Source organism: Phyllobates terribilis, unplaced genomic scaffold (genome assembly GCF_046119375.1).
Source record: "Phyllobates terribilis strain yellow unplaced genomic scaffold, ASM4611937v1 Scaffold_1__5_contigs__length_1240528914, whole genome shotgun sequence".
NCBI lineage: Eukaryota > Metazoa > Chordata > Amphibia > Anura > Dendrobatidae > Phyllobates > Phyllobates terribilis.
In genome coordinates, this window is record NW_027362761.1 from 131,763,716 (window position 1) to 131,788,217 (window position 24,502).

Sequence of the window (24,502 nt, forward strand, 5' to 3'; positions counted from 1 at the left end):
ACAATGGATAGGAGGACAACTTGAGGTGTTTTCTGACTTTTGGCTGGCTAGACCTTGCCAAATCATCAGGTGATGTTGCTTCATCTGCTGATGAAGAGCTGTAGTTCATAGTGTATACAAGCCAGGATGTCCACAGCTCATTTTATTCTTTCAGAATCTGCAAAGTGTCCAAGAATCTTCTGACAGCAGCATGAAAAATAACTGCCCAACACCACCACCATAATCAGGTCTGTCAGCGCTGTAGTGACCCCACCAATTGTACAAGTAGTATCAACTGTTCCAGAGCTGACAGCAGAAAAAATGTATTTGGCCCCTGAGGACCTTTTTGATACATTTCACCTGCTCTGTGTATTGTCAATGGTTGTAACCTCATTCCACCTTTGATGACCTTAACTCTTCGTCACCTCTGTCTGGTTTCCAGGTTTTGCCCACCACAGAATTATCATGATCCCTGATTTAGTGATTCAGCTCACATATTCTTCCGTATCTGAAATAACCAGGGCTCCATGCCCCACTGCCTGATTCCCTCCCTGATATTTGCCCTGGCTCATATTGTTGCTATTACTGACAGATTCCCTATCACAACAGCTCACAGAGCCGGAAACACAGTTTGATGTTAAAATGGAATTCTCCATCTCCTCTGGTACCATGCCTTCAGAGAACAAAAGCTGACTGTTCATCTCTTCCATAAAATCAACTGGAAGAAATTTATCTACTGTAGTATGTTCCTTAGCACCCAGGGTGCCGCAGGATTGGGAACTATGGGGCATAACAGAAGCAGGTGTCTTTGACAAATTTGAAATTCCGCTATGTACAATATTACACGCCAGCCGCTAGATTCAGATATGGCGAGACGGGTTTCATAAATTCTTTGGAATCCTGGGGGAACCGTTACTCAGGGTGACCATAGGCTGCAGCTTCTCTCAGGCACACGATAGATTCAATTGCTGACCAGACACATCTGACAAGAGTCTTTTTCAACAGTTTAAGAGTGGAATTTAATCTGAAGCACGGCCAGTGCAATTCAGGTATACTACAGCAACAATCTTCATTACAGTACAGTCTGAGATTCTTGAGCAACCGGCTCCAGTAACAGTAGTTTCTTCACAAGGCACAGTATTACAGTCTCTTCAGTAGCATAATTCAGCATAGATTAGATCTCTTAGCAGCACACTTCTATGCATACACAACCACAGGCTTTTCCTTCACAAGGACTCAATAGTACATAGCATTCTTTATCCTGCATGGAGATGGGGGGGTTTGATGAGGGAGATGATCCCTGTGACATAATTCCTTCCAGTCCTTATCTTCCTGCCCAATAATACTCTGCACTGTTAGTTCAGGGAGTTTATCTTACCTGTGTTTAGTTTCTTTCCTGATCTGAATCCTGTTCAGTTGCCTTCTGTCAGAACATTTCTCTTCGGCTTCAGCCAGACTACAATAACAAGTTCCCCACAATCCCCATGGGGCTCTGCTTAAACATTCTCTGTCTCCTGTGACTGTGTTAACCCCTCTAGTTGCTGGATGCTTCTGAAGCACAACACTACTTCTGCATGTCACACTCCTCCCTCCTTTTTGAATGTCGTCCTCGACATTTGTCTTAATTGGTCAATCAGACCAATTCTGAGACAGTGGTGAAAGTTGAGGAACGTTAAATACAAATTGGCATAACATTTATAAACATTTATAACAACCTATTCTACGATCTTTTTCTTGTAGTACTCCTGTAAGAAATAAACAATTAACACAATTAACACAATCAGCGTCTCTTCAGCTGGAGCTTTTCGTACGTCTTCAACCAGCTCTCTCTCACTAGACCTTAACAGTTCTATGTTTCTACAAAGTCTTTTAACGAAAATCAAAGCATGAAAACAAGTCTTTCCACCAGGCAATACCTTCCATACTGCCTCTCGGTGGTGAATACCACTCCAGTGGGCTTACCAGGTCCGTAGGCAGAGATACCTGTTTCCAGTCGACAGCCCTTGGCACTTGACTCAACTCACCAAGTGTCTCATACATCAGCATCACGGGCCTCCTCACTTCTCGAGTCAACATCTTCCTGGTGGGTTGTTCCTCAGATACCATGGGTTCTTCGGTCACGTATAATAATGCAGTGATCACTTATAACGCTTTAATATCAAAATCGGATAGACAGAACATTCTGAACAAATCAGAGAAAAATTTTCTAAAAGTTGTTAATCCACCGATCGCTTTCTTCTATCACCTCCCCAAAATCCATAAGAATGCTGTAAGACCCCCTGGGAGAACCATAATTTCAGGGATAGGGTCCCTGACATCAAATCTTGCTAATTATGTGGATGTAGTAATGCACACACATGTAGACCAACTACACAGTTACTTGAGGGACTCCAGTCATTTAATCAGACTTACGAAGGGCATTTCATGGAAGAACACATTTGTTTTTATTTCCATGGATGTTTCTGCCCTTTATTCCAGTATCCCACATGATTTGGGACTGGTGTGTTTCAAAACGTTCATAGACATTGATCCACGGTTGACACCCATACAAAAAGATTTTCTGTATGAAAGCATGCAGTTTATACTTTATAACAATTTCTTTACTTTTCAAGATACCTTATACCATCAGATACTTGGGACCGCAATGGACTCGAAGGTGGCACCAACTTATGCAAATTTGTTCATGGCCATCTTCGAGTCCATCTTCATATACAGTAGTATACATGCACCCAATATCATCATTTACAAACGTTACATAGATGATTTATTTTTTATTTATGATAATTCAAAGGATGATGTGGGGTCTTTCCTCAGGAGCATTGAAAATAATACCTGGGGTTTGGGTTTCACCCCCGTAGTAAACCCGGACAAAGTCGACTTCCTTGACCTCACTTTCTTTCATGACAATAAAGAAATTCACATAAGAACCTACTTTAAACCTGTAGATGTGAACAGTTATGTCCATTATCAAAGTGGACACTACACTAAATGGTTGAGGAATATCCCGCTCAACCAATACAAAAGAATTAAGAGGAACTGTAGTATGGACTTAGATTTCATCAACCAATCAAAAGTTTTATCACATAGATTTCTTGAAAGAAGTTACCCGAAAAAATTGATCCAGAGAGCATTCTCTGAAAGCAAAAAAATAGAACAGATAGATTTAATCTCTAATAATACAAAAACAAAAAAATCAGCATCCAACACTACGTTTAATTTTAATTTTATCACCACTTTTTCAGCCCAGAACAAGAGAATTCGTTTAGTTCTGAAAAAACATTGGGGTATACTTCTCAATGATCCCATATTGTGGAGGCTTCTACTCAACAACCCCCTGATAACCTTCCGAAGGGCCCCGACATTAAAAAATATGTTGGCCCCAAGTCGGCTAAAGAAAAAAGAGGATTATACTCCCTCTGTAGAAAAGCCCAGACAAGGCTCCTATAGATGTGGCATCCCGAGATGCCTATGTTGCTCCAGCATCATTCATAATGCGAAAAATTTTCCACCAGACAGTGAAAATCCCGGTGAGTTCCAAATCAAATATCATTTGACTTGCCAATCCAGTTTCGTCATCTATGTCATTATATGCGAATGTAAGAAATTATATGTGGGAAGGACTACACAACAGCTACATAAAAGAATAAACTCACACAGGTATAATATAAAAGAAGGATTTTTACAACATGGCCTTTCTAGGCATTATGCGATATATCACAATAAAAGGATCTCATTTCGGGTGATCCCCATTGACCATGTCCCCCATGAGACCTCCAACCGAGTCCAGACTCTTAACAGGAAAGAGATCTTCTGGATTCACAAGCTGAACACTATAAATCCACATGGACTCAATGAAACAACTGATTTGTTCAATTAATTGAGATATATTTATGGACTCTGCTTTGTTCCTCTGTACAACCCACCTCCTTTTTTTCTTTGTATTTTGTAATAATGAATGTTACTGAATAAAATCAGCTCTTTCTTGGAAGGGGTTTCATCCCTTTCAGTGTGGTTTGTCTTTGCTCCCTTTTATCTAACCCCCGTTTTTTCCATTATTTTTGACCCATCAATTGCTATGTGATTTTTATTAGGATCACCTAACTGCAATTTCTTATAAAATTGAATATCCCTTCTTTTAAACTAGTCTAAGAGCTTTGGAGCTCCTTTTATTCATTAGTATTATTATTATCATTAATATTATTTTCATTTATTTTGATTCTTGTGAAACCATTACCAAATAAAGAGATCAAATCAAATTCACCCATGGCTTACTGGTTTAAAGCAGCAGTAGCAGCAGGGTGCTGACAAAGAACAAATGGGTCAACATCATAGGTTCAAGCACACCCCTAGCTTATAAAATTTATTTAATCATTTTTTAATATATTAAAAAAAAAAAAAAAAAAAACAGCAGTCATATTTTTAAATGTTTAAGCGATATATTCCATTATGCTTTATGATTGTTTTGTGTGTGCTTTACAGTGTATACATTCATTTAGTCTGATTCCCCGCCCACTGGGTGTGGTGATTTTTTTGTAAGGGAGGCTTCTCCATGTGTATCCTTTTTCTATAAATAACAGACCCTGTATGTGTATGTGTATAGACTGTCCTGAGGAAGTGGTGTGATCACCACGAAACGCGTAGAAATAAAGTCTATTTTATTATTACATCGACTTGGATTCCTCTGGTACATAATTCTGACAGGCGAGCAGCGCAGTTTGATGCCCCATTCTCTTCACCCAACAAAGGATCATTGTTTCGGGGTTTGCAGCAGCTGCCAATGCTAAGTACAGTGGTTGAGTCTTACACAACCCCAATAGGTGAGTGAATTTGATTTATCTTTCACATATATTTCCTTTATCTCGGATAAGACCCTATGTGCGCTCTATATTCCTTCTAGTTACCTTGTTACATGTCCAGGAGGTTCCTCAAGATCTCCTCTTATACGGGATTGAGCAGCAGCAGGGTATAATGGATTACTTCCCACACAGATTGTCATCCCGAGAGAGACTCGTTGTACAAACCATCGGGAACAAGTCTCAGTCGCAAATTGACCTTAATGACACGACACCTTTCACGGAGGAGGATACTATGAGGATGAGGAAATTATTCCATCAACTAGAAGACTTATTGAGAGAGGAACTGCATTATTATATCGATACACGGTTCCTCTCTATTTACCTGGATGAAAAACTTTGTCCTAGAGGTCTGAGGATCAACCATCTATCTGCTTTCCCACAGGACCCGGTTTTTACAGAGGAGTGGGAGACTGTCCTAAATAACTGCACCCAAGGTATGTTGCAATGCCTGTTCAAAAAACGGACTACTGTTGCTGAAGCTGCAGCAGAAAAGATCAGTCTAGTGTCTATGGAATTGCTGCATTTTAGCACACACCCTGAATACAATAAATTGAATTCAGTTATCACCACAAAAATTCTACAACTAGAACAGGAAACTATTTTAAAAAAATCAAAAAAGTTTTATAGGGATAGGGAGGATTACAGCTCCAGTAGCAAGGGGGCCCCAAGGAACCCCTCAGCACCTAATCCCAATCTGATGACCCATCCTCCCAATGGCAACAGAGGGGTGGAATTCATTCACAAAAGGAGGTTCACTAACAGCAATTTTAAGAGAACTGGATCCCCTATAGGGACTGCCCCCCCTAAGAAATCCCTTCCCTTTCATAAAGGTCATACACCTACTTCTAGTTTATTGACAAACATGTTCCTCAAACAACATAAAGGAACTGATAATACTGAGACAATGGTGGATCTGACCACCACTGAATCATCTGCAATCAATGAGAACACACCTAAGGGGGTTGAACTAATTATAAACAAACCAAAGGTCATTACAAGCTCCACTAGGTCTGAACAGGTCCCAGAGATCAATCCAACCAACACTGAGGAGTGCAATAATGACATGGATGGAACAAAAGGAAAAACCCTTTCTGACACCCAGGTCCATTTGAGGGCCATCATTGAACAGATAGAAAAAATCAAAAAAGATAAGAAATTGGCCACATCAACTAAAATTTTGTCTGACAATGAAAGAATTGATCAGACAAAAACTTCACCTGACAAAGGGAAAACCGATCAGGTGGAGATCAATCTCCTTGATTTCAGCATACATGAGACAGAAGAGGGAGCATCATGTCAAACAGCACCTTGTATCACAAATGAAATAGAAACAGATGGAAATAAGATTGTAATTGACAATACTGGTGGGGGAAGCTCTTTGGTGCCTTTTTTACCCAGGGCTTCCTTCCAGAACAATCTCATCACGAAGTACCTCTCAGTAAAATCAGCAAAACGAAAAAACGCCCCAGAGGGAAAAGAGGGAGTGGAAAACACAAACAAAAAAGGGAGGTCATCCCTGATGTAAAAGTAGTACCAACAAATGAAAGTGACATGGATACAGCTTCCATCGGTTCTGCCACTAAAAGTAACAATATTTTCAATTTATCCAGTTATAACCTTTCTTCTACAGAAATCTGTCTCCTACAGAAAGGACTTTCTTTTTGTCCCACCCATAACACTAGGGATATAGATCTGTTTATGGATTTCCAGTCATTCATAAGAAAACTAACACTTAAGTGACATTTCGCCAAGGAAAACCCCCTCCAGAGTAGTAAAAGAACAGAAGATCCCATTTATCACACAGGATTAAAAGGAACGTCTAATTTTGACCCCATCCAAAGTCAAGGCCACCATCTGAAAACTTTCTCTGATCTTGTTTCAAATGACCTGGACAAAATCAATTTGACACACAGCAAGGGGGAATCCAACCTTACCCCAAAAGAAAAAGAGGCATAAAAATCCCTAAAGAACAATCCAGACCTTGTCATCCGCACGGCAGACAAGGGGGGGGGAATAGTGGTACAGCAACAGGGGGATTATTTGGCAGATGCATTGAGATTATTGTCTGACCCCAATACTTACAAAAAGGTTAATAACACTCAATATAATAATGCAGTGATCACTTATAATGCTTTAATATCAAAAGCGGATAGACAGAACATCCTGAACAAATCAGAGAAAAATTTTCTAAAAGTTGTTAATCCACCGATCGCTTTCTTCTATCACCTCCCCAAAATCCATAAGGATGCTGTAAGACCCCCTGGGAGAACCATAATTTCAGGGATAGGGTCCCTGACATCAAATCTTGCTAATTATGTGGATGTAGTAATGCACACACATGTAGACCAACTACACAGTTACTTGAGGGACTCCAGTCATTTAATCAGACTTACGAAGGGCATTTCATGGAAGAACACATTTGTTTTTATTTCCATGGATGTTTCTGCCCTTTATTCCAGTATCCCACATGATTTGGGACTGGTGTGTTTCAAAACGTTCATAGACATTGATCCACGGTTGACACCCATACAAAAAGATTTTCTGTATGAAAGCATGCAGTTTATACTTTATAACAATTTCTTTACTTTTCAAGATACCTTATACCATCAGATACTTGGGACCGCAATGGGCTCGAAGGTGGCACCAACTTATGCAAATTTGTTCATGGCCATCTTCGAGTCCATCTTCATATACAGTAGTATACATGCACCCAATATAATCACTTAAAAACGTTACATAGATGATTTATTTTTTATTTATGATAATTCAAAGGATGATGTGGGGTCTTTCCTCAGGAGCATTGAAAATAATACCTGGGGTTTGGGTTTCACCCCCGTAGTAAACCCGGACAAAGTCGACTTCCTTGACCTCACTTTCTTTCATGACAATAAAGAAATTCACACAAGAACCTACTTTAAACCTGTAGATGCGAACAGTTATGTCCATTATCAAAGTGGACACTACACTAAATGGTTGAGGAATATCCCGCTCAACCAATACAAAAGAATTAAGAGGAACTGTAGTATGGACTTAGATTTCATCAACCAATCAAAAGTTTTATCACATAGATTTCTTGAAAGAAGTTACCCGAAAAAATTGATCCAGAGAGCATTCTCTGAAAGCAAAAAAATAGAACAGATAGATTTAATCTCTAATAATACAAAAACAAAAAAATCAGCATCCAACACAACGTTTAATTTTAATTTTATCACCACTTTTTCAGCCCAGAACAAGAGAATTCGTTTAGTTCTGAAAAAACATTGGGGTATACTTCTCAATGATCCCATATTGGGGAGGCTTCTACCCAACAACCCCCTGATAACCTTCCGAAGGGCCCCGACATTAAAAAATATGTTGGCCCCAAGTCGGCTAAAGAAAAAAGAGGATTTTACTCCCTCTGTAGAAAAGCCCAGACAAGGCTCCTATAGATGTGGCATCCCGAGATGCCTATGTTGCACCAGCATCATTCATAATGCGAAAAATTTTCCACCAGACAGTGAAAATCCCGGTGAGTTCCAAATCAAATATCATTTGACTTGCCAATCCAGTTTCGTCATCTATGTCATTATATGCGAATGTAAGAATTATATGTGGGAAGGACAACACAACAGCTACATAAAAGAATAAACTCACACAGGTATAATATAAAAGAAGGATTTTTACAACATGGCCTTTCTAGGCATTATGCGATATATCACAATAAAAGGATCTCATTTCGGGTGATCCCCATTGACCATGTCCCCCATGAGACCTCCAACCGAGTCCAGACTCTTAACAGGAAAGAGATCTTCTGGATTCACAAGCTGAACACTATAAATCCACATGGACTCAATAAAACAACTGATTTGTTCAATTAATTGAGATATATTTATGGACTCTGCTTTGTTCCTCTGTACAACCCACCTCCTTTTTTTCTTTGTATTTTGTAATAATGAATGTTACTGAAAAAAATCAGCTCTTTCTAGGAAGGGGTTTCATCCCTTTCAGTGTGGTTTGTCTTTGCTCCCTTTTATCTAACCCCCGTTTTTTCCATTATTTTTGACCCATCAATTGCTATGTGATTTTTATAAGGATCACCTAACTGCAATTTCTTATAAAATTGAATATCCCTTCTTTTAAACTAGTCTAAGAGCTTTGGAGCTCCTTTTATCCATTACTATTATTATTATCATTAATATTATTTTCATTTATTTTGATTCTTGTGAAACCATTACCAAATAAAGAGATCAAATCAAATTCACCCATGGCTTACTGGTTTAAAGCAGCAGTAGCAGCAGGGTGCTGACAAAGAACAAATGGGTCAACATCATAGGTTCAAGCACACCCCTAGCTTATAAAATTTATTTAATCATTTTTTAATATATTAAAAAAAAACAAAAAAACATCAGTCATATTTTTAAATGTTTAAGCGATATATTCCATTATGCTTTATGATTGTTTTGTGTGTGCTTTACGGTGTATACATTCATTTAGTCTGATTCCCCGCCCACTGGGTGTGGTGATTTTTTTGTAAGGGAGGCTTCTCCATGTGTATCCTTTTGCTATAAATAACAGACCCTGTATGTGTATGTGTATAGACTGTCCTGAGGAAGTGGTGTGATCACCACGAAACGCGTAGAAATAAAGTCTATTTTATTATTACATCGACTTGGATTCCTCTGGTACATAATTCTGACAGGCGAGCAGCGTAGTTTGATGCCCCATTCTCTTCACCCAACAAAGGATCATTGTTGCTATTACTGACAGATTCCCTATCACAACAGCTCACAGAGCCGGAAACACAGTTTGATGTTAAAATGGAATTCTCCATCTCCTCTGGTACCATGCCTTCAGAGTCTGTACCACTTTTGGCAGAGAACTCTTCCAGTCTTTCTTCTCGTCAACTGTTAAAGTGTGCAACATCGACAATAATGTCTGGTTAAAATGTCCCACTTGTCCATTACCCTCTGGGTGATAGGGCATTGTGTGGGATCTCTGAATTATACAGCACTTTCCTAGCTTGGCAAAGAGCTGGTTCCCAAATTCTCTTCCTTGGTCATGGTGTAACCTCATAGGGAAACCAAACCACAAAGCAAAATCATTGAAGATCTTCTCTGCCGCTGTTCGACCAGCTTTATTGGTGGTGGCATATGCTTGGGAAAATCGAGTAAAATGGTCCATCACCACCGATATGCATTCGTAACCACCTTTGCACGCCTCGAGATGTAAGTCTATTGAGACCATCTCAAATGGATACATAGTTTGGATGTTGCCCACAGATGCCCAGGTTGATGTGTTGGAACGTTTATCTTTCAGACACCCACACTACATGGTCACGTACCTCTCAATATCTCTCTGCATGTACGACCAGAAGAAATGTTCACGGATCAAGTTGGTTGTCCTTTCCACTCCAGGGTGTCCCATGTTTTCATGGAATTCTTTGAAGACCAACCTACGGAATACTCTGGGTAGTACCAACTGCCGGTTTTGTCCTCCTTTATGATACAAGATGCTGTCTTCACTGAGGTAGAGCTTCGCCCATCGTTTAACTAAAACAGATACTGCTGGTGACTCATTAACTCTCTCCCGTTTACTTGGAAACCGTTTTTGATCCACATAAAGTAGTATTCTACCAATTATCTTATCTTCCCGTTGTGCTCTACAGATTTTTCCTTTTTTCAGTTGTTGAATGGACAGGGGATGATCTTGTTCTCTTGCTTTTAAGGTGGTTTCCACCATCAACGGACACCACAATGGTGTGTCTTCCTCCTGATAAGCTTGTACTGCTTGGGTAGTGCACTCAATTGCTTCCAGACTGACTTCCTCTGAGCATTCTTGCATGAACTCCTCAGGCTCTAGTGGCATTCTTGACAATCCATCGGCATCCGCATTGCATTTTCCTTGCCAGTACTTGGTGTTGAAATTGAAGTCAGCTAGTTCAGCGACCCATCTCTAACCTGTTGCATTCAGTTTGGCTGTATTGAGGACATAGGTCAAAGGGTTGTTGTCAGTGCATACCTCAAACTCTTTGCTGTAGTAGAGATAATCTCTAAATCATTCACAGATAGCCCATTTCAATGCCAGGAACTCCAATTTTCCAGAATGTAGATGGTAATTTTTCTCGGCGTCTGTCAACTTTCTAGAACCGTAACCAATGACTCTCAATTTTCCATCTTGATGCTGATATAGGGCAGCTCCCAGTCCAACTTAAGAAGTGTCACAATGAAGAACAAATGACAAGTTGAATTCAGGATATCCCAAGATGGGTGGTTTTACCAGGTAGTCTACTAGTTCTTCCAATACCTCCTTGTGGTCTGCTGTCCAGAGAATGGGAAGTTGGGACGAAATGGCGTTGTTTAATTTAAGCCCTGTCCTACCTGCATTCTTTTTCTGCATTGGTGTTGTTGACTCTGTTGTCCCCCCCAAGAGGATGTATAGCGGGGCGGCAATCCTGGAGAGAAGTTCCCAACGTAAGTACGATAGTAGGAGAGGAATCCTAAGATCTGCCTCAACTCCCTGACTATAGAGGGCCGCTCATCTTTTAAAGCCGGTACCGGAGCGATTTCTGCTGGGTCCATGGTATATCCTTCTCCAGACACAATTTTTCCTAGAAATCGGACTTGCTTTTTGAACAGTTCACACTTCTTTGGAGTCAACTTAACTCCGTGTCGTTAATAACATTGTAATACGGTCTTCACGTGTTCAACATGCTCCCGGAAGGTTTTGCTGTGTACCACATTGTCATCCAAGTACGGCTAGCAGATATCGTCCCTCAATCCATCCAGACAGGTCTCCATGCTCTTCTGAAATTCTACTGGAGCTGAACTGAGCCCAAATGTTATGCGGATCCACTCATATAACCCCCACAGTGTTATGAATGCTGCCAAGGGTCTACTGGACTCTTCAACAAACCCTTGATGTTATTCTTTACCCTGATCGAGTACAGAGAACCAGGTACTTCCTGTTAGGCTATCCAGCATATCTTGAATCTTTGGTATCGGGTGCCGATCAGGTACTGACTTTTGGTTTAGTTCCCGGTAATCCCAGCAGAGTCTCAATGTACCATCCTTCTTCCTAACACAAACAATAGGAGAGGAATAAGATGACTTTGACTTTTGGACCCAAACTCTGTTGATTACATCTTGTAAATACTCTTTCATTTCACGGTGTAATGGTTTTGGCACAGACTTATACCATCTGGTTACTGGGGTTGTATCTTTCAAATTGATTTTCAATTGCAATTACGGGATACAGCCTATATCAGAGTCATCTTTAGGGAATCCATGACACTCTTATCTCAGCATCTGTTTTGCTATCGCTATATCTTAGCACACAAGTTTTCCAGGAATATTGGGGGATCCCAGTGTTATGATCTGCAACTTAAACTAGGGAAAGATAGGGAAAGCTGTCCCTACAGTAAGACTAAGCTGAGTCCCTACGTTGTAGCGGGCGACCTGTTCCTTGTGAACAGACCCGCCTTCGTCCTCGGCTAGTCTGAACGGAGACCTATAGAGAAAGGGAGGGGTCCCTAAAAGAACTAAGGACTGGGACAAAAATGGGACACCTCCTAACAGAAGTTGTTGCAGAGCAAAAGATAAACTGACAAAAGTACTAGAGGTCCAGAGGACCAAGCAAACTAGAGATAGATAGGCAAAAAAGCACCTGGCTAGAAAGACAGTCTAAACAACACTGAAGTCCAGTAAGGCCAGAAGGGCGGAGCTGGAATATATAGGAAGATGGTCACGTGACCGCAAAACACAAGATAGAAACAGAAACAAACAGGAAGTTTCTAACAGTACCCCCTCTTTTATGAGGATCCTCCGGATCCTCCAGGCCTATCCGGAAATCTCCTGTGGAAAGCTCTGACAAGTCTAGGGGCAGAGACATCATATGCCTTAACCCAGGAGTTATCCTAGGGACCGAAACCTTTCCAAGCGCCGAGATACTGCAATCTCCCTCTATGCTCTCTGGAATTCAGGATACGAGAAATTTCATATTCGCCGTCTTCCACCACGGGAGGAACTGTGACAGTGGCCTCCCTATCCGATACATCAGCCTTCTTTAACAAGGAAACATGTAACACAGGATTAATCTTCCAGGAGGAGGGAACCTCCAACCTAACAGCAGACTGGTTAACAACCTGAAGCACCTTAAATGGCCCCACAAACTTCGGACCCAATTTTTTAGAGGGAATCCTCAACCGCAGATTCTTTGAGGACAACCAAACCATGTCACCCACGGTAAACAAAACCTCTTTATGTTTCCTGTTAAAATACTTCTTGGACTTTTTGTTAGCCTCTTGAAGGTAACAACGTACATTAGTCCAAACTCTCTCCAAATCACTGGAAAAATTCTCCTCCTCCGGCACCGCCGACCCCAATTTGGAGAACGAACCAAAAGACGGATGACTCCCAGTACAACAAAAAAAAGGAGAACACCCAGCAGAGGAGGATGTATGGTTGTTAAGAGCAAATTCTGCGAGTGGCAGAAACTCAGACCACCCCTCTTGATTGTCTGCCACAAAACAACGCAAAAAACATCCTGGTTCTTTCTTTCAGTCTGTCCATAAGACTCAGGATGAAAACCAGACGAAAATGACAAATGGACTCCCAACCTGTCACAAAAAGCACGCCAAAAGCGAGCCACAAACTGAGGTCCCCTATCAGAAACAATGTCGGTGGGAACACCATGGAGCCTGACAATTTCCTTAACAAATGCCTTAGCGAGTGTCTTAGCGCAGGGTAGCTTAATGAATGGAACCAAATGACACATCTTGCTAAGACGGTCCACGACCACCCAGATGACAGTGAAACCCTCGGACACTGGAAGGTCAGTAATAAAATCCATTGCCAAATGCGTCCAAGGCGCTTTAGGAACCTCCAGAGGGCAAAGCAACCCCGCAGCAGGGGTATGGGAAGCCTTGGACCTGGCACACACCGTACATTGACGCACCCACTTGATGACTTCCTTCTGCCACCCAGGCGACCAAAAACTGCGACTGATAAGTCTCTTAGTCTCAGAAATTCCTGGATGACCTGCCAACCGAGACTCCTGATACTCCACAAACAAATCTCTCCTAGAGGTTCTAGGCACAAACAACCTCCCATGAGGAGTGTTAGATGGGGCATCCTCTTCAGCTTTCAGAATCCCTTCTTCCAAAATGGAGTCCAATGCTGCTACCACAACTCCTTCCTGTAAAATGCTCTCCTTCTCCTCGGTACCAACCATGGGAGAAAAGCTACGAGATAAAGCATCGGCTTTAACATTCTTAGTACCAGGGATATAGGTAACAGAAAAATTAAACCGAGAAAAAAAAGTGCCCACCTAGCTTGACGGGCATTCAAGCGTTTGGCAGCATCCAGATAGATCAAATTCTTATGATCTGTGAAAACCTGAACAGGAAATCTTCCAAGAAATGACGGCAATGTTCAATTGCAAGTTTAATAGCCAGCAATTCCCGATTACCAACATCGTAATTAAGTTCGGTTTCTGAAAATTTTTTCGAAAGAAAAGCACAGGGATGTACTCCATCCATGTTCTCCTGAGACAAAACTGCACCGACCCCCACTGAAGAAGCATCAACCTCGACCAAAAAAGGCTTGGTCTCATCAGGCTGCATAAGGATAGGGGCAGAATTAAACCTCTCCTTGAGATACACAAAAGCTTCAATGGCCTCAGTAGTCCACTGGACCATATTCGCACCTTTCCTGGTGAGATCGGTCAGCAGCTTACAATTATAGAAAAATTCTTAATGAATTTCCTGTAATAATTGGCGAAACCCAAAAATCTCTGTATCGATTTCAAACCAATAGGCCTAGGCCATTCCTGCACAGCCTGAACTTTCGCCGGGTCCATCTCAAATCCCTCGCTGGAGATAATGTAGCCCAAAAAACTAATTCTCTGCACAGCGAACTCACATTTCTCCAGCTTAGCAAAAAGTGAATTATCATTCAATAACTGCAACACCTCACGTATGCTTTGCCAATGGGACTCCATATCTGGTGAATAAATCAGAATGTCATCCAAATACACAACCACATTCTTGTCAATCAAAGGTCTCAGGATGTCATTAATAATGTTCTGAAAAAACGCGGGTGCATTGGTAAGACCGAAGGGCAACACCTGATTCTCAAAATGACCTACCGGAGTGTTAAAAGCGTTTTTCCATTCATCACCCTCCTTCATTCGTAACAAATTGTATGCCCCCCGGAGATCAATTTTAGAGAACCACTTGGCCCCCACTAACTGGTTAAACAAGTCCAGAATTAACGGCAATGGGTAGGAATTGCGTACAGTAATCTTATTAATTTCACGAAAGTCCAGACATGGATGTAAACCACCGCCTTTTTTTTAACAAAGAAAAATCCAACGGCCACAGGCGACTTACAAGGTCTAATGTGACCAGCAGCCAAGCTCGTCTGTATGTATTCCTCCAAGGCCTTTCTTTCAGGGATAGTCAGATTAAGTAAGCGACTCTTGGGAAGAGTATCTCCAGGAACAAACTCAATGGTGCAATCATAGTCCCTATGAGGAGGTAAAACTTGCGACTCCTCCTCTGAAAAAACCTTCCAAAAATCATGAATAGGTACAGGCAATTCCCCTTTTTCCACAGCCGCAATGCGACCATTACAACATTTATCATAGCACTTAGGACTCCAAGACTTAATCTCATTAGTAGACCAGTCCAGTAAAGGATTGTGCAGTTTTAACCAAGGCAAACCTAAAACCACTGGAGAGGGTAAATTATTTAATACCACAAAATCCAAATTTTCTTGGTGAACGCCATTGATAGTGAGGGGAAATGCAGCAACCTTGTGAGTAATACATTTCAAAGGAGTGTTATCAATTGCAATCACAGAAATAGGTGATGACAAAGGTTTGGATTCCAATTTAAGTTTTTCCAAAAACCCCTTATCAATCACATTAAGTGTTTAACCACAATCCACAAATACCTGAAATTCAATCAAATCTTCCTGCAATGAGGTACTCCCTGAAAGAAATACTCCCTTAGAGTTCAAACAAGCAATACGGGCGTAACTGACCTTTTTTTTTTCTTTACTTAAGCGAAGCTCACAGTTCTTAATCAAATGGTCAGATTTACTGTAGCGCCGGCGTCCCTGCTCTCTGCTAGGCAGGGACGCTGTTCCCCTCACCTCTCTGCTCCGTGCCCGGCGTCCTCCTCCCGCTCTGCTGGCAGCGCGCGCTCCTTCCCGGCCACTGTGCTTAGGGCGCGAGCGCGCGCTCTCCCTCCCTCTTAAAGGGGCCGCGCGCGCCGTCCTAAGGAGTCCCCGGCCAATGGCCGGAGGACTTCACCATATATAAGGCACCTCCTCCAAAATGGAGGTGCCCGAGCAATGTTGTTGCACTGTTCACTTCTCTGCTTCAGCCCTCAGGTCCCGTTGCCAGTTACCTGCCAGATACTTGCCAGATTCCTGTCAGCTTGCTGTCTTATTCCTGCCTGATATTCTGCTACCTGCCTGCTAGCCTGAGGTCCGACGGTCTACCTTACAACTCCTGTCAGTCTGTCTAAGGACCAGCTTGCCCGCTCACCTGGGAGCGCACATCAGCTACCTGCCTGCTTGCCTGAGGTCCGACGGTCTGCCTTCCAACTCCTGTCAGTCTGTCTATTGACCAGCTTGCCCGCTCACCTGGGAGCGCACATCTGCTACCTGCCTGCTAGCCTACCTGGAGGCTCCGCCGTCACGTGCTGTGACCACCTGCCTGTCCAGTGACTCCTGCCCGCTCACCTGGGAGCGCTCATCTGCTGCCTGTCTCCTAGCCTACCTGGAGGCTCTGCCGTCACGTGCTGTGACCACCCGCCTGTCCAGAGACTTCTGCCCGCTCACCTGGGAGCGCTCATCTGCCGCCTGTCTGTTGGTCTTCCTGGAGGCTCCGCCGTCACATGCCGTGACCACCCGTTTATCCAGAGACTCTCGCCTGCTCACCTGGGAGCTCACGTCTACCATCAGCCGCCACAGGTCGTACCAACCCTTTACCCAGAGACTGCCCCGGTCACTTGCCGTGACCATCTGCCCGTTCATCCAGAGACTGCCCCGGTCACTTGCCGTGACCTCCTGCCCGTTCTTCCAGAGACTGTCCCGGTCATCTGCTGTGACTGCCTGCCTGGTCGCCACCCGCTCCCTTACAAGGACCGCCCCCTTGTATAGTAGCTCAGAGGTTTCACCTCCCAGACCCGTTACAGTTTGCTCGGGCCATGAAACCCGGTGGCACCCAAGCTCCCTCGCTCTCGGACCTGTGTCATGAACTGTCCCGTCAGAGGTCCCAACAGGAGTCCATCCTGGGTCACCTGCGGAATGTCAATTCTCGCCTGGACACTCTGACTGCTCCGCCAGCAACCTCCGCCAGTGCCATGACTCGCAATCCGGCAGCTCCGCTGCCCACTAATACCATGGTATCCTACCCCGGACCCCGGCTTTCTGCACCTCCTCGCTTCGGAGGCGACTCCGCCCAGGCTCGGGGCTTCATAAATCAGTGCACCCTGCACTTTGAACTATTGTCCCACCAGTTTAACTCCGACCGGGCCAAAATTGCCTTCATCATGTCCCATCTCACCGGGGAGGCCCTGGCCTGGCTAAATTCTCTATGGGAGAGAGGAGACCCCCTGGTGTCCGACTTGCCTGCCTTTCTCACGGCTTTCCGGAAAGTCTTCGACGAACCCGGACGGAAGACCTCATCCGCATCATCACTGCTACGCCTCCGTCAGGGAGGTCTCACCGTGGGCCAATATGCCATACGGTTCCGTACCCTTGCCTCGGAGCTGGCCTGGGATAACGATGCTCTGGTATCCGTCTTCTGGGAGGGTCTGTCAGGCCGTATTAAAGATGAACTTGCCGGTCGGGACATTCCTACCACTCTCGATGACCTAATAACTCTTGCCACCCGGATTGACCTACGGTTCCAGGAGCGTGCCAAAGAGGTCACCCGTGAGAGGAGGTTTCCACGTCTAGCTCCTACTTTTCAGAAACCCGTCACTCCCTCCGTCTCTCCCCAGGTACACTCTCCTGAGCCTATGCAGGTCGACCAGACCAAGATGGTCAAAACCCGTCAGGACTTACGCCGTGCCGAGGGGAGCTGCTTCTACTGTGGCAGTAAGGAGCACCGGATCCGTGCCTGCCCGGAGAGGTCGGGAAACGCCTGTGTCTAGGTTCGCTCAGAGAGGTCGACCTAGACAAGAATAAATCCTCTCCATCTCTGCTGCTGTCAGTCTCAATCGTCTGCGGGGAGAACCGTTATTTCAAACTAGCCCAACTTGACTCTGGAGCAGCCGGGAATCTTATTTCACAGTCCCTGGTAGAGAAATACCGCATCCCCACCAAACCTCTGGCTGTACCCTTGTCTGTTGCTGCCGTGGATGGGGGTCTCTTACCACGCCCCATCCAACTCATCACCGAATCCATTACTCTGCAGGTGGGAATGCTGCATTCTGAGAGTATCTCCATTCATGTTCTGCCTGGACTCTCTCACGCCCTCTTGCTAGGTCTACCTTGGCTCCAGAGACATGCACCCATGCTTGACTGGCAGACCGGAGAGGTCCTTCGCTGGGGACAGGACTGCCATAAGACCTGTCTGGTTCCCGTCCATCCCGTCCGTCCTTCTCCTACCCAAGCTAATCTACCTTGACTTCCGATTCCTTATTGGTCTTATGCTGATGTCTTTAATAAAAAGGAGGCAGAGACACTACCCCCTCATAGACCATACGACTGCCCTATCGACCTGTTACCCGGTACTACTCCTCCCCGTGGGCGTATTTATCCATTATCCGCTGCTGAGACCCGGTCGATGTCCGAATATATTGAGGAGAATCTGGCCAGGGGATTCATCCGGAAATCTACCTCCCCGGCGGGAGCAGGCTTCTTTTTCGTCAAAAAGAAGGACGGTTCTCTCCGTCCCTGTATAGACTATAGAGGCCTTAACCAGATCACGGTGAAGAATAAGTACCCCCTTCCACTCATTCCGGAGTTATTTGATCCTCTGAGGGGGGCTAGAATCTTCACCAAACTGGACCTCCGTGGGGCGTACAACCTGGTTCGTATCCGTCAGGGGGATGAATGGAAGACGGCATTCAACACCCGGGACGGCCACTATGAATATCTGGTAATGCCCTTTGGTCTCTGTAACGCTCCTGCCGTCTTTCAAGAGTTGGTCAATGACATCTTCCGGGACCTTCTCTACTCCTGCGTAGTGGTGTACCTGGACGACATCTTGGTCTTCTCTCCGGATCTCCAGACTCACCGGAGGGACGTTCGTCAGGTCCTGCTCAGGCTCAGGCAGAATCACCTCTTCGCTAAATACGAGAAGTGCCTCTTTGAGCAGACCTCACTTCCGTTTTTGGGCTACATTATTTCTCAGACCAGCCTACGAATGGATCCAGAGAAACTGTCTGCCATCGAGAAATGGCCTCGACCGGAGGGGTTGAAGGCCATTCAGCGGTTCCTGGGCTTCGCCAACTACTACCGCCTCTTCATACCACACTTCTCTTCCCGGACTGCCCCAATTTCCGCGCTCACCCGTAAGGGTACTAATCCCAAACAGTGGCCGCCCGAAGCAGAGGAGGCCTTTCTTTCCTTAAAACAGGCCTTCTCTTCCGCCCCGGTGCTGCATCGCCCGGACGGCAACAAGCAGTTCTTCCTGGAAGTTGACGCCTCCTCCTCTGGAGCCGGAGCGGTACTTACTCAAAAATCATCTTCCGGGAGGATGGTAACTTGCGGCTTCTTCTCTAAACTCTTCTCCTCCTCAGAGCGCAATTATTCCATAGGAGACCGAGAGTTATTGGCCATCAAACTGGCATTGGAGGAGTGGCGTTACCTGCTCGAGGGGGCTCTTCACCGGTAATAATTTACACTGACCACAAGAACTTGGCTTACCTCCAGCATGCCCAGAGACTTAACCCACGCCAAGCCCGGTGGTCCTTGTTTTTTGCTCGCTTTGATTTTGTTCTTCATTTTCGCCCGGCTGACAAAAACGTCAAGGCGGACGCCTTGTCTCGATCCTTTCTGGTGTCTGATCTCGAGGAAGATCCGAAACACATCATCGATCCCGCCAGAGTAATGCAGGTGGCTCCCGTGAGTCTAAATCGTCTCCCTCCCGGAAAGACGTTCGTATCAGTACTTGATCGGGAGAAGATCCTTCACTGGGGTCACTCGTCTAAACTGGCTGGCCATGCCGGTCAGAAAAAGACCCTCCAGCTTATTACCCGGCACTACTGGTGGCCTACCCTGCACAAGGACGTAATAGACTTTATTTCTGCCTGTGTGTCCTGCGCCCGCAACAAGGTTCCGAGACATCTGCCAGCCGGTCGCCTCCTTCCGCTTTCTGTACCTGCTGCCCCCTGGAAGCATATAGCAATGGACTTTATAACTGACCTCCCAGTCTCTGCCGGTTGTACGGTCATTTGGGTGGTCGCTGACCGCTTCTCCAAGATGGCTCATTTCGTTCCCCTGCCAGGCCTCCCGTCTGCACCCGAGCTAGCTAAAGACTTTATTCGTCACATCTTTCGTCTTCATGGCCTGCCCCTCCACATCGTGTCGGATCATGGGGTACAGTTCACCTCACGCTTCTGGAGAGCCACTTGTAAACTGCTAGACGTCACCCTGGACTTCTCTTCCGCTTACCACCCACAGTCCAATGGTCAAGTGGAGCGGATCAATCAGAACCTGACCAGTTACCTCCGGCACTCCGTTAATGCCCATCATTCAGACTGGGTGGATCTCCTAACATGGGCCGAGTTCTCTTATAACAATCACGAGAGCGAATCCTCCTCCAAATCCCCATTTTTTGTAGTCTTCGGTCAGCATCCTCGGATTCCTTTTCCTGTCTCCACCTCTGTGAACAACCCGGCTGCGGAATCTCTCGTTAGCAAATTTTCCTCCATTTGGGAGAGTACCCGATCCGCACTCCTTCAGTCGTCCGAACGGATGAAAAGACACGCTGACAAAAAACGCCTGGATCCTCCACAATTTCGTCCTGGAGATAAAGTCTGGCTCTCATCTAAATATGTCCGACTCAAGATACCTTCTTACAAGTTAGGGCCTCGGTTCATCGGTCCTCTGGAGGTCATCAGTCAGATCAACCCGGTGGCCTATAAATTGAAACTCCCGGCCAACTTACGAATCCCTAACTCCTTCCATGTATCTCTCCTCAAACCTGTGGTACTTAACTCTTTTTCCAAGTCTACAGGTACGCCTCCTGCTCCGGCTTCTGCTGAGGACGAGTTTGAGGTAGAAAACATTCTTGCCACCAAAAGGGTAAGAGGAAAGACCTTTTTTCTAGTAGATTGGAAGGGGTTTGGTCCTGAGGAGAGAACGTGGGAGCCCCGGGAGAACATCCATGCCCCTCTTATCCTTGCTAAATTTCTGTCTGGCCTAAAAAACGGGGGGCCTAAAGGGGGGGGTACTGTAGCGCCGACGTCCCTGCCCTCTGCTAGGCAGGGAGGTTGTTCCCCTCACCTCTCTGCTCCGTGCCCGGCGTCCTCCTCCCGCTCTGCTGGCAGCGCGCGCTCCTTCCCGGCCACTGTGCTTAGGGCGCGAGCGCGCGCTCTCCCTCCCTCTTAAAGGGGCCGCGCGCGCCGTCCTAAGGAGTCCCCGGCCAATGGCCGGAGGACTTCACCATATATAAGGCACCTCCTCCAAAATGGAGGTGCCCGAGCAATGTTGTTGCACTGTTCACTACTCTGCTTCAGCCCTCAGGTCCCGTTGCCAGTTACCTGCCAGATACTTGCCAGATTCCTGTCAGCTTGCTGTCTTATTCCTGCCTGATATTCTGCTACCTGCCTGCTAGCCTGAGGTCCGACGGTCTGCCTTACAACTCCTGTCAGTCTGTCTAAGGACCAGCTTGCCCGCTCACCTGGGAGCGCACATCAGCTACCTGCCTGCTTGCCTGAGGTCCGACGGTCTGCCTTCCAACTCCTGTCAGTCTGTCTATGGACCAGCTTGCCCGCTCACCTGGGAGCGCACATCTGCTACCTGCCTGCTAGCCTACCTGGAGGCTCCGCCGTCACGTGCTGTGACCACCTGCCTGTCCAGTGACTCCTGCCCGCTCACCTGGAAGCGCTCATCTGCTGCCTGTCTCCTAGCCTACCTGGAGGCTCTGCCGTCACGTGCTGTGACCACCCGCCTGTCCAGAGACTTCTGCCCGCTCACCTGGGAGTGCTCATCTGCCGCCTGTCTGTTGGTCTTCCTGGAGGCTCCGCCGTCACATGCCGTGACCACCCGTTTATCCAGAGACTCTCGCCTGCTCACCTGGGAGCTCACGTCTACCATCAGCCGCCACAGGTCGTACCAACCCTTTACCCAGAGACTGCCCCGGTCACTTGCCGTGACCATCTGCCCGTTCATCCAGAGACTGCCCCGGTCACTTGCCGTGACCATCTGCCCGTTCATCCAGAGACTGCCCCGGTCACTTGCCGTGACCATCTGCCCGTTCATCCAGAGACTGCCCCGGTCACTTGCCGTGACCTCCTGCCCGTTCTTCCAGAGACTGTCCTGGTCATCTGCTGTGACTGCCTGCCTGGTCGCCACCCGCTCCCTTACAAGGACCGCCCCCTTGTATAGTAGCTCAGAGGTTCCGCCTCCCAGACCCGTTACATTTACCACAATAAAAACACAATCCCTTGGAAAACCTGCGGTCTCTTTCCTGAGAGCGGAGTGACATCGCCCCAACCTCCATCGGTTCTCCACCGTCCGAGCAGACCCTCTGGGAACTAGGAGCTGCTATTGCAGGAACTTTTTCATCATAAACCCTGGCACGCAGTCTCCTGTCCACACGTATAGCTAATTGCATGGCTTCTTGCAAGGTTTCAGGTGAAGGAAATGCAATCAGCGGATCCTTAACCCTTTCACTTAGACCAGCAAGAAAAAAACATTTTAACGCCGAATCATTCCATTTCACTTCTGAGGACCACCTTCTGAAGTGTGTACAATAATTTTCAACATCACCTGACCCCTGATTCAAACGTCTCAGTTCTGTCTCAGCAGATGAGACTCAATCAGGATCGTCATACAATAGCCCCATAGCAGAAAAAAAATCCTCCACTGACCTAAAACAGTTCACCCCTGTGGTTCCTTGAACAAAAGTGACATGATAAACCTAATGGCATGTGATTCATTCCCCGAGGACATGCACCGTTCTGGGGTTTGGTGAGATTTGGATTTGCTTCTGTGGCCTCCTCCGTGTCGTAATTACCAGTCACCCCGGACTGGCAACCTCCTGTATTTTAACCCAAACGACCGTGACCATTGGCATTGCTTGGCATAATGTCCTTCCTCAGCACATCTTAGACAGTTGACACACACCATACTCTGATTTGATGAACGGCATGCTTCATTCATTTTCTCAATTAGGATTCGTCCAGAATGCCAGGATCTTCAAGGTACTGTTATAGCTGCAACTTGATGCCTTTGCTGATTAACCCCATTCCCAATGATCTCTAAAACTTCTTCTGGACTAGTCCAGCATCAAACTTCTCCTCCGCTTCTACATCTCTGGATGCAAATAGCAGTCTATCCTTCAGTTCAATTGCTTTGAACAAGAAACTTTGGGGTGATTCCTTATTTTTCTGTGAGAGGTTAATGATTTGGTGGAACAATTCTGAAGTACTCTCTTCTATATAGTGCCCTTTTAAAATCATCTTCAGCTGTTGCAAGGTCAATTGACTCTTCATTTCTAGCATACTGCGGAAGTTAAGTCCTGGGCTGATCGCTTTCACCACCCCCTCAATGATCTCATCTGGCTGGTAGCCTTTCTGTAAGTCTGCATCAATCTGATGCAACAAGTTCATATAAGACAGTTTCTCTTTCTGCTCACACTCTCCAGGATCTTGAATTCTTTCCTTATGGTGATTTGTGGTGTTAGAGAGGACAGTCTTCCTGACTTATCTAACCTGAGCAGGGTAAAGGTTCTGCCTGAATCTATCACCCATTCAGAGGTTTTGGTCAATTCCTGCAGGACTGTTGTTATGGCTTTGAATTGTTCTTTCAATTCTTGTAGTTCTGTCTGCGGACGGCGATTCACGCTTTTAGTAATTGGTGCCGCCCCTCCTTCCTCCAACTTCAACCTGGTTAGAAACTGTGTTAGCTCCTGGAGGAACATCTCCATGATGGCATCAGCTTCTTTCTCCCCCAGCTCATCCATTTTTGCATTAATGGCAGCTAACAGTTGCCTACGGTTGTGTGCTTTAGAAATCTGTTCTTCTGACATCTTTATATGTTCTGCTACTGTTCTCAATTCTTCACAGGTTAACTGAAGAAGCAGCTCACTAATTCTGTCCATTTGTATTTCCACATCCATTGCTGCTAGTGAGTTTTCTTTTAGTATATGTGTAACACCTGCACATGGAACTGTCAGAGCAGCGACTGGTATACTGGGACTTACAGACACTAATCGTTTTTTCCCTGAGCTGCAGTGGACTACAATTCCCATGGACCCTTGTTTCAGTCAGATGACACAGCCTGGAAGGATAGGAGGGAGGAGGGACTTGGGGGAGGGAGCTGGAGAGAAAGTGAAAGTTAAACTAGAGAGGAAAGGAAGTGTGGCAGCTTGTTGTTGTGAAAGACGGAGCGCTGTGGACTTGCATCCCTCTACACTGCGGAGCGTTGCCATCCCCTCTGATATACCCGGGCTGCTGGAGAGAGCGCGGCCCAGTCACCCAGTGAAGCAAGTGACATCAAGGA